Here is a 12,347-nt window from a genome sequence, read left to right on the forward strand (position 1 = left end):
CGCGGTGGCTCGGAAACGTAACTTTTTGGAACGAAAATTAGAAAAGGAGAGATCAGATTTATGATCCATTATAAAACTTACGGAAAAGCTCAAATATACCATCGAAGTATCGAAAATGACTCATCTATGTCACTCATAAATAGTTTGATTTATTTATGCCATCGTTGTTACCAAAATGGCTCATTCATGCCATTTTTCACTAATTTGGATTGGATTTTTTGTTAATTTGAGATTTAAAATTAAGCTGGTTTATTTAAATAACGTGAATCTCTAATTGGAGGCCACATATTATATTTAGTATTATAAAACCGATGTTAATAAAAAATGACATGAATGAGCCATTTTGATAACACAATGACATAGATGAACCATTTTGATAACGACAATGACATAAATGGACTAAATTATTAACGAGTGACATAAATGAGTTATTTCTGTAAAACTTATTTTAATTATATAATTTTATTCAAATGAACTTGTTGAATATGATACATGAAAAAAAAAATAGCAGAAAAAATATTTGGAGGTCATTTTTTTCTATTTAAATTATAAAACGTCGGACATAATTTTTTTTCTTTCTGAAAAAGTGTGAAACGAATAGAGATAAAGGTATTGTGCAGTTGGAAAATGTTGGAATAAAGCGTACGGAAACTTGGTATGGCAAGAATCAGAGTCATGATGACAGATGCATAATGAGTTACAGTAATATGCCAGCTAATTAAACAGTCCGCTTCAAATGACATTGTATGTGTAAGCTAGAAGGCTACTCTTTTTCTTCTTTTTTTTCTTTTTGTTTGTTTAAGTGGCAGTTGTGCCAATTGTTTTTTTTTTTTCTCCTGTGCTACAGTATGGAAAAAAACATATGATCATGATTCATGAAGCTTATATGAAAAATTACCAAAAAAAGAAAAAAGAAGAAGCTTATATGAAATCCACCCAAAACTTTTAAAGGAAAAAAATCAAAGCTGAGGCGTCATTTATCAATTTTACGCGGTCGTGTACTACTATTAAATAGGAAAAATTAAAAATTGTAAACCTCATATCCCACTAATCAATCATTATATTTTGGCACGAAATATCAAGAGTGAGGCGAAATTAATACTGGAAAACGAAATGGGAAGAAACATCCATAATTTCCAAGAAACTTCGTAAAACAAAAAACTATATTCATTGTACAAAATAGTATAAAGGGAAACTTATTTAGTGGTAGCTAGCCTACTATTAGTGGCATATTAGCAATTTCATATAGTGTAGTGCTTGGTGCGCAAGTTGTTTGCCTCTATAAGTTCAGCTTGTATTTCCCATCTGAGTCATCTTCATTTTTGTTGTTCTAGAGAGAGTTATGAGAGACCTACAAACAAATTCAACATCACCAACCCCCTCAATGGCTCCAAATGGAACTTTATTATGGGAATGGAAATCACCACTTCCATACCTATTCGGTGGTTTAGGATTAACGTTGGCACTCATTATCGTGGCACTTGTCCTGCTTGCTTGTTCCTTCCATACGCATCGGTCATCTCACGATGAAGACAAATCTACAAGTCCTTCTAACAACAGTGCTACAATTGCGGAGATGTCGCCTAGGATCATCGTTATCATGCCTGGCGATCAAAAACCCACTCAAATCGGAGTTCCAATTACTTCATCTGCTAAACCTTCTGATTATGACTGATTTTTTTTTTATCTCTTCCTCCTTTATCTAAAAGTTTTGCTAGCTCTAGATATAGTTTCTATTAGAACCTGGGATTTCATTTGTAATTTTCTTCTATAGTTTTAAGGGATATGTAAAAACAATACTCCTTCATGTGAATGAAATCGGAGTTATATGAGGTTAATTAGAGTAATTAATTAATTTCTGTGTTGATTCGAGAATATAATTTTCAAATTTCTTATAACAAAACGTATTAGTCCTTCCGTTTTAACTTATGTGCCTTAATTAAAGGGAATCGTCGCAATTTCTGTGTTAATTGTATATTTGATTATTTTCATAGGAGTTTTTCTCTTTTTGTGGAACCTCAGCGATACAGGCAATTCTGCAGTACGAACCATGTGAAGATGAATGAATGAGATTTGAGTGAGAACGTCAATTAATTAGAAGAGTTCACGTTGCGTGCGGGTATTGTACTAATTGCTGGAAAGATAGTACAGTGCTACTAGTACTAACTTTTTTGGGATGCGGCAAACCGTTCACGCAAAAGAGACTAAAAGATGGCCGAACAAATAAATAATTAGTAGATGATGACAAAAATACTTATCATGGATTGTAATTAAATTCTCATTTTATTGTGTAGGCATTAAAACTTTCTTACAGATATTGTAGAATAATTTTTACATTATTAAATCATCTAAAATATATTTATAGATTATTGTATAAAAGGGGGTGGTTTAGTAATTAAAAAAAAACATCTTATCAACTATAACAACTTAAAATACACTAATAACATAAAAAAAAACCTGTAAGTTAACTTCTGAAGTCATTGGATTAGTATATGAACACATATACTAATCCAATGACTTAGTTTTATCCCCTACTTTTTGGTCAAACTGATCACCGATGTGCAATTGTTTTCCGGTTGTTGTTCATCGAGCCAAAATGATAACATCATGTCGTCCTTTCTCCTCCTTCTATGTTGTTTCACTTAAAGCTGCTAGAAATTAAGAATAATTAAGTACAAAAAAATAAATGTAGGGTGGAGGAAAAGAGGAGAAATGGACTATTTAACCGCAGATATTGTTCAAACTTTAAATTATAACCCTAGACACATCTATAACAATTTCATATTGGATTGACAATAATGTAAGGTGGCACACATCACACGGCAATATCCCTCATCTGTGTGAAAACTAGGGGTCTACATGGATCGGGTTGGTTCAAATTTTTTAAACACCAAACCAAATCAATTGCGTCGGGTTTTTAAATTTATACACCAAACCAAACCAATAAAATTCGGGTTTTTCAACCTCGGGTTTTCTCGGGTTATTCGGTTTTCTCGGGTTTTTTTTCGGAATAGTCTTGATACAAAAGATATAACTTTTACTTCAAATATTTTTTTAGTCCTAGTAAGATACAACTATATAATTAAGGTGTTTCTTAAGAAAATAACACAAAATGTGAGAAGAGTGATGACGTTGTATTAAAATATTCAACAAAAGCTAATAAAATCGGTTAAAATAAATATTGTTAATTAACAAGCCATAAAGAAAATGACCATAATCTAAAAAGACTAAGTCATGCTAAAATAAGTACGGCTAAATAAGTATTAATTACATGACAAAGAAAAAAACTTAAGTTATGTATTTTCACTCTCTAAAGAATAGATATCCAACATTATTGTCATTCCTAGTGGTAAATTGAATTTCTTTTGTTAGCATTAATGTTGAGTTGGTTTTGGCTTGGACTTTATTTGAGTTACTAACATCCATAGGATATAAAACTTATTGACATTCAAAATTTTAAATTCAAACTTGAATAATATGATAATAGATAAAAAACTACGAAAAAATTTAAGAAATATTTATAAATTACATTACAAATAAATATTTTTATGTATAAAATAATTTAAAAATTGAATACAAGTAATGTCGGGTTGGTTTGGTTCGGTTTGACTTTTTTTAGTTAAAACCAAACCAAACCAATTATGGTCGGGTTTTTTTTTTCAACACCAAACCAAGTCAAACCAAACCACTAATCGAGTTTTTTTTCTCGATTTAACAGTTTGGTGCGATTTGTCGGTTTACTTTGTACACCCCCAGTGAAAACCAAACGTGTCGATGACTTCACCGGTCATCCAGAAAGTTGGTTTCTATTTTAAGTGGAATTCTTGTTTCTTTAAGATTGATATATCCTTAAAAGAAAACCATCTCTTCTGTTAAGTAAAATAGTTTATTACCATGGCGTGTTGCCGTGTTGGACATGTCTATACATTATATCAGGAAGGCTAGAGAAATTGGTTGCACTTTTCAATATATTCTTTTCTTTAACGCATCATTGAAGTGATCTATATGAACTTACTTTTGAAAGTGGTTTAAGATGGACCAAGGAGCAAGTAAAAAGCAGTCTATGTGAAATTCATTGTAAATGTGGGGATAATAAGTCAATTAGAGGAAGTTACACTACCACATTTGTCTTTTTAAGTGGAACGTATGAACTTATTATTCGATACCCACTGTGGAAAAATTATTACAAGTTGATCCACTTTGTTAATTTTTTAAACAACTAGACACTTTTGTGAGCTCATTTAACTTTTTAAAGTTGATGGTAATTGACTTATTGACCCGAGTCTCTTCGGTTTTCCCTGTCCCAATTATGTAAACCATTTATGTTAGACACCGCAGTTTAAACCATATAGCTTAACTCGTTCAATTCTAGTCAATTTTTAATTTTTATAATTTGTTTAATTGTAAAAAAAAAAAAAACTGTTTATTTTTGCTATGTATAACAACTCAAACAGAAAACAAATTGTTTAGATATTTTGAAGAGTTTTTTTGGGATTACATATTTAGTCAAAATCAGTGTAACTTTAGGTGAGCTGACTTGAACTGCGTCCAAATTGACTCTTCGCGAAAGTATAATCCGCCCACCTATCCAACTTAAATAAAGCGGAGTAATATTTTTATGGACTAATTTTATCACTTGTACGATAAATATTTGTGGGTTGAGTTGATTTGGTAGAATGCGGTGGCTTGGCAATGTCAGATTTCTGTGAAATAAACTAGACGTAATTTTTGAGCACTTGAAAATGTTGGGATGTTAATGTCTACAAACTTGGTATTGCGTCTCATGACTCATGATCTATCGTTATCCCTAGTGAGTTACAGTAATTATATACCACCAACACCAAGAGAGTCTGTTTCAAATGTGACATTATATCAACATTAAAAGAGAAGTCTCCACTTCTATCTTTCAGTGGCAGACACTTACACTAATTAATTTCTTCTCCAGTCCTACATTATGGAAAATGTGTAACGATTATTAAGTCCATATCTGCTCCTCAATTCTTCCCATATCTCTACCCACCCAAACTATTTTAAAGCCGGGGGCGTCATTTATCACATACATGTGGTCAACATGTCTTTTAACTTAATTTAATTGGTTGGTACTGTTATAAACTCAAAATTATTTTTTATGCATGTATTGTAGATGTTTAATCTTTTGGTATTTTTATATTATGAATCTCTTTAGTGAAAAATATGTTTCCGTCACTAAGCACTATAATAAAATTTATGAAAATTAAATAGTTTAGAATTAATTGTACTAGCCTAGTTATTATCTGTTTTTTTCTTTCATACTCATCTCATTTTAATATTCTTTTGAATTCGGCTCCACTATTGAGTAATAGGTAGACGGGCACGAATCTAGACTTAAAAACTAGAGAGATCCATCAATGGCTAAACGTACTAAGTACCAAAAGACTGTAATGACACGTGTTGATGCTTCTTGGCATAGCAAAAAGTGGTTTGCCTTAGCCAAATTCCATGAGCTGTTTTTTTTTTTCCAGCAATTCCATGAGCTGGTTTATTAATAACCAGTTCTTGTGTTTAAATTTTCTAAACTTGTGAAAGGAAACAGAATTTAACATTTTTTAAGGGTAGAAATGCATGCTAATTTAGCCTTGTTATTTCAATTTTTCTTTTCTTTATTTGTTTTCTTTTTCCTATTTTTGGCGAGTACATCGTATGGTAGTTAATCATGAGTTGATCTTTAGGTGCTGTCATTAAATCTGAAATAGTCTTGGTTCATCTGATTAGTTTTATAAAAGTTTTACTACTTAATTTAGTCAAAGGGCTATCTGCTTTATGATGGAATTTTAATCTTTACAACTAAAAAGTGGTGTAATATAAAAAGGAAGTTGTAATTGGTACACTTAACTCGAATCTCAACCCAATCAATTCTTCTACCGTGTTCCATCTCTTCCTATAATGTGTCTTTGTTCCATCTCTTCCTATATTTGTTATTTATATCTGTAAAAGTTGTAACTTAATGCCTAATGGCAAAGAAGAAAAAGTCCAATTCACTTTATAACCATGGAAGTAAATGAGATTAACGTGATTTGAAACTTGAATAGTGAGGAATTAATGGAAGCACATGTTAAAACAAAATAAAAACCGGATCGTATGAAGCATTAAGAGAATATTACTTACCTCCACTTTAAGTTATTTGTCTGATTTTACCTTTGATCTAATAAAAAAGCAATTATTATTTTTATAATTTCCTAAATATGTATAACAAATCAAATCATCTTTAAATTTTATCGCCTTAAATATATCATGTCACTTTTTTAAAGGAGTTCTTTTTAACTCCACATCGGTCTAAAAAAGAAATATAAATTGGTAAAAACTTAACCAAACCAAGTGTTTACACCAGCTAATGGATATACATGATGTGTATTTGAATGTAGATAATTATCACTTATAGCATATTTAGTCAAGTTTCTAAAATCAACTTATTTTGTAATTGTTATTTCAAAGGCATTTTTGGTAAGAAGAAGTTTATGTTTGGCTAATCAATTTGAAAAACATTTTTGAACAGTAATTAGTGTTTGACAGAACTTCTAGAAAATGCTTCTAAGTATATTTTTCTCAAAACTACTTTTTTTTTAGCTTAGGAAAAGAGTTTTTGCTACTCCCAAAAAACACTTATTTTAGGTTAAAAAAAAAGAGCTTCTGCTGCTCACCCAAAACATCTATTTTCTCCCAAAAACCTCAAATTTTTTAAAATGAATCTCTTTGGCCTCCCAAAAGCTTGGTCAAACGGCCTATTAATTATGGTTAACTAACACTGTTTTTTAAAACTACTTAACTGAGTAACTTAAGTTGATTTCGTATAAATAGCGGATAAGTATTTAGCCGAGAGGAGACAGAGGATAAAGCTAGTGGCAAATTAGCAATTTCATGGAAGGTGGGGCTTTGAGTTCAAGTTGTTTACCTCTATAAAAGTAGCTAAAAATTGCCATCGTCTGCATCAGTGCCTAGTGCTTTGTATACTCTTTCTGGAGTAACAGAGAATCAAAATTAAAGAGAGAGTAATGAGAGATATAAATACAACTAGAGCATCAATGGGTTCATCATTCTGGAGATGGAGATCACCACTTCCTTACCTATTTGGAAGTTTAGGAATAATGTTACTTCTCATTGTTGTTGCACTTATAGTCCTTGTTTGTTCCTTCCATAAACGTCTTTCTTCTTCCTCGTCCGACCAGCAGAAATCTGCATGTCCTGTGTCAAACAGTACAGTTGTGGAGATGTCTCCAAGAATCGTCGTCATCATGGCCGGTGATCACAAACCGTCTCACATCGGAGTTCCTACTGATTCAGCTGTGTGATTAACTCAGTGTATTTACTTGAATTTTTTTGCTGTAAGCCTGAGGTTCTTTTTGTAATTTTTAGGAATATGTAAAACACAGAAAGTTGAGAAATAGTAGATCATGAGTTCTTCTTGGCATAATCAGTTTCAGAGTTTATGATTTGCTATGCTAGCTAATTAACAAACACCATCTTGTTCTGTATAATTACTCAAGATGATGATATATATATATATAATCGAGGTCTTCACCTTTTTTCACTCTTTTGTTCTGGTAGTCAAAGCTGAAACTAACGTGAATTGGGTATTTAATTTATGAGCAATCTATAAATCTATGGTGAACCCAATAATTTTATTTTTGATGTGACCCCCTTTACAAATTTGACGGCAGAGAAGTGTCTTTTTCCTTTTTTTTCTATCTCGTAGACAGTGACCTAATGGAGTCAGAATTTTCGCCGAAAAAAAAGTTCATCATCAACTATATAAAAAAAAAAAAAAAAAAAGATTTTGGATGAATCCTGCCCCTCTAGCTCCATCCTTACTTGTGGGGTTTATCTTTATCAAGAAAATTAAAGCTCTGAAATTTGGATTTAATCAAAGTTTTTACAGGGTACAGTAGTAAGGTTTATTTGGTTACTTTAATTCACAGCTCGTTCTTAAAGTGAGAGCAGAGATTTGACATATGAGTAAAGAGGAAGAAGAAGAAAAAAGCAACACTAGTGCGGTTGTGATTAAATGCCAACACTAACCTTTTTGTGGAAACATGGATAGGGATGCGGCGAACGGTTCACGCCAAAAAGTGAGAAACGAATGATAACACGAATAAATGAGTAGATTATGACGAGGAAAGAGAGATTAAAAAATTTCAAAATAGTAATAGGGAAAAGGCAAATATGAACAGAGAGTGCCATGCGTGTCGCTACTGCGAGCATTGAAGGACGAAAAGAACACTTGTCAGGGGGAGCTCTGTTTTTTTAATTATTATTGTTATGTGGCACTCACAATTAGCTAACGGAAAATTGTTGTACTCAATTTTTTGCATATATTCCATTGGATATTCCCTACTACTTCAACGGGGCGCCGCGGCACTACAACATTTCCCGGTCAACAACCAAAAACCACCTGATATTTTTTTTTCCCAATATAATATTAAAGCACCTCATATTTTTTTATATAATATAATATTCTGCATCCCATTTGTATGCCCCCCCTATCTTGTCTTGAAATTAATTACCGACTTACTGTACTTAATAATATTCGAAGAACAAGTGACATCATTTTCGCATTTATACCCCTCCCTATGTGATAAAGGAGTTTAAGAGAAAAAAAAACTTTTGAAAATTATGGTTCAAAAGAAGTCATAGATATTTGTATTGTTTTAAATTATTTTATTAAAGATAAAAGAAAAATTTTTATGTTAAATTATTTCTAAATATAAAAATGTATTTATTTTTTTTTGACAGAGAGAGTAGTATTTTGACAATTTATTTTGTTTAACTATTTAAATTTAATGTTTTATCCATCAAACTTATTTTTAAACTAATTGTTGGATATAATACTTGCATATATAAATCAAGTTGACATTCTACGTTTTGTGTATAATGGAACACTATGTCTATAAGAACGGCTGAACGGGGACGAGTATATATTATTAATCAAAAGTCCCGAAAAAACATATATTAATCAAAAGCGATGAGACGCCTATATTTGACGCTGAACCTTAAAGCGCCATTATTGATTACGTATCTAGATATTGGCCCAGAAAGATAGTGTATCTAATTGAATAAGATATTTTATACATTAACAGGAAGTCGATAATTAATGCTCTAACCATTGTTAAGTTCAATCTGACCATACGTCCAGGATAATCTCACCTTACAAAATATCAACTTTATGCTTATGAATGGTTCTTTTAATTTTTTAAAGTGGTGTCACGTGAATATTATTCAAACTGAGTTGATCAAGTTATTTCCTGTGACATATATAGTTATATATTTTTTTGCTGTTGAAAAAAGTAGTAGTTTTATAGTTTTGGTGTAATAAACTAAAAATATATTGCTAATTTCTATTACTCTGAGGCTGAGATAATTGTTCTTGTGTCGCCATTCATTGCTAATCTTAGAAGTAAAGGTTAGGACAAACTTTGTTAAGAAATGGAGAGTGTCGTCATTGTGTCAACCCTTGGTGAATAAAAAAACATAACTAGGGAAAGTTCAATAGGCCATTTTGAAAAGGAGCTCTAAGGAGAGAGGCTTCATTGGCCATAGCCAGCTTCAATTTGACTCCGAATCTGAACCTCACATGCGCCTTCTAAATATAGCCCCCATCTCCAAAAGGCATCTCCTGAGTTGTTTGTTCATTTCAATTTACTACAAATGCGTATGCTCCAGAGGGGAATAAACTACATAAGTTGGGGAAATGTGTATTCAATGTCTCAAACTCATAGCTAGGAACTTAGAGGTAGAAGAGTGAACCCCTAAAGAGTAAGATAAAACCTAAAGCTTACTATTGACCATATAGCAAACAATTAACTTCATTGGTTGAAGTGAAAAATTATCTTTCCTTAAGTGAAATCAATATCAAACAACATCCGTAGCTATTTAGTGCGTAGATATTGTTGTCCCGTCGTCGGTTGATGTTTTAGAGAGATAGGAATGATTTTCTTATGATAGTAATTGTAGATGAGCTACTGAGGAGTGACAACTAAACTAAAGAGGTGATAGGATATGACCACAATTTCACGATTTCTTTCGTTTTTGTAATGAAAAGTGAAAGTAAAATGTCTTATCACCTTTCCAACTGGATCATTACGATCATTATTGTTTAAATTATTGTACATATACATGTATGTTAACGTATTTCATTCCGTAGGTACAAAATTTATATAAAAGGGCAGCCGATGTATAAAATATCTTGCGTTAGCAGGGTTCAGAGAAGGACCGCACCCCAAGGTGTGCTCTGTACACCAATCTATATGCTAAAGCTATATATGATGCAACTTGTGCTCTATACCTAACACGAGACCTCATGGCGCTCTTGCAAAATATTCACAATCAGAAACTTAATGACTTGTGACGAAGACAAAGCACACATCGGAACTACAATTCTGCAAGTGCCTTTGTATTCACTTTTACTATTTTCAGTGGACTACTCTTAATTTATTGTATCCCTTTGATTTTCTCGCAACTGTTCAGAAGAATCTAAAGGGCACATTTTAGAATCTTCCTTTCTTAACATCCTCAATTCTCACCTTTAAAAAGAGATGGTAAATAATTTGCAGAACCATAACGCCCGCACCAAAACTCCACACTTAAAAACACATTGAGATCATAGATGAGACCTTCAAACTGTAATAGCCCATATTCTTGCTCAGTCTGGAGATGGAATTCTACAGTCCCTTACCTTTTTGGAGGCTTAGCCTTTATATTTCTACTCATTTCTGTAGCACTCATGCTTCTCGTCTGCGCACATTATTGTAGAAAGATATCGCGTAATTCATCGCCAATGTCAAGGGGAGAGAATAATGGGACGATGATCCCCACAAATGTTCATAACCAGATTGACATGATAGAGACAGTGAAACCAAAGATTGTGGTCATCATGGCTGGTGATGACAAGCCTAGCTACTTGGCCACTCCTTCTCTTGCTTGACCTTCTATAATAAACTTCCTTTTAGTTCTTGCATTTCCAATTGTTTTATACAAAGCTATTATCATATTATGGGAGATAGATTGTACTACCATTACTTAGAGTTCTGTGTATTGGGAAACAACGTCTACAAAGCCTAAGTAATTGTTTGTTACATTTTATCCTAGCTGCAGGAAGCAACTCTGGTGAGACTCACCGTCCCCTCCTCCATTTCCTTTCTCTAGATCCCTCATGGTGTGCTCCAAAAAATAAAAATAAAATATATATGTATATATATATATTAATAAAGTGGTATCAAATCAAGAAAGCTCTTAGTGTCTTAAAATAGTTGAGAGAATGAATCATGTTCTTCTATATGTTATTGGATAATTCTCAGCTCTTGAACAGGCTTTTGTGACTAAGGTAAACACATAGTCAATTTTCTTAAATCTTCGGTATCGAGCGTAGAGGGGAAACGAGAGTGTCAAAGTGTTTTACACTTGTTGAGGGAATATGTTCTCCTTATATTTTAAGCTGGATTGAGCTGAAAATTCATTGTCTTCACAAGAACTATTATTACTAGTGGGTTTTCAGGTGGTTGTTTCTTAGTCATTAACTGGTTAAAAGAAAGTAAGGAACGATATATAGTACGAGAAAACCTTTTGGGTTTAACCCAAGGTCCTTTTTCTAATTCTGAAATTTCCCGGTAGATGCTAAACGCAAATGGCCGTGGAAAGTTAAGTAGATGCCTCACTTCAGATGCCATGTCTAAAAAATAGAAGTTAATTAAGAGATGTCAAACTGTTGATAAAAAGTGACAAGAATATGCTTTACTAATGTGTTTAGACGCAGCGGCTCGAAGCTCATGATCAATCATGTTATGGTGAGTCAGATGGATCCCACTTTAATACTATAGTTTAAGGAATGAGTTCTGAATAGCTTTTCAAAAAGTAAAGCACACAGCGAATGCACAATAGTGGCACACATTTGACGTCCCTCATTCCCCGACAGTACTTTCCCCCAGTCTACTCTTTCATGTTTCCTACTATACTGTGTACTATGTTCTGGGATATTCAAATTTCTACTATACGTTGTACAGTACGCCAATCAGGGGTGGCTTAATTACTAACACTAGCAAAAGCAAGATGTAAGACTTAAATAAGACCCAGATCTTTAAATAAACAATACTACAGCATCCTTTTATATTCGCTCTTTTACAGAGAGAGGAAGGACTCCAAGGGGGTTATTTACCTATTAGTATTATAACTATTTACTAGTATATAGTATCCTTTTAGATCGACATCCCCATTGTTGCATTCCTAAAAGAATGGCTGGTATATGGCACCACACAAATAATAAACAAATTCTCCTTAATCTCCGTCTAAACCCGTACTAAGACATCTAATTTGAGATGGAG

General features: G+C 32.7%; 1 long non-coding RNA gene across 1 annotated transcript; it reads right to left on the reverse strand.

Moving 5' to 3' along the window:
• Positions 1-1,605: 1,605 nt before the first annotated feature.
• Positions 1,606-8,455, reverse strand: LOC132623282 (uncharacterized). The gene is made up of 2 exons (XR_009576185.1): positions 6,929-8,455; positions 1,606-2,648 (listed from the first exon to the last, which is right to left on the reverse strand). It is a non-coding gene; the product is annotated as an uncharacterized LOC132623282 (long non-coding RNA).
• Positions 8,456-12,347: the final 3,892 nt, after the last annotated feature.

The sequence above is a fragment of the Lycium barbarum genome, chromosome 12 (assembly GCF_019175385.1).
Source record: "Lycium barbarum isolate Lr01 chromosome 12, ASM1917538v2, whole genome shotgun sequence".
NCBI lineage: Eukaryota > Viridiplantae > Streptophyta > Magnoliopsida > Solanales > Solanaceae > Lycium > Lycium barbarum.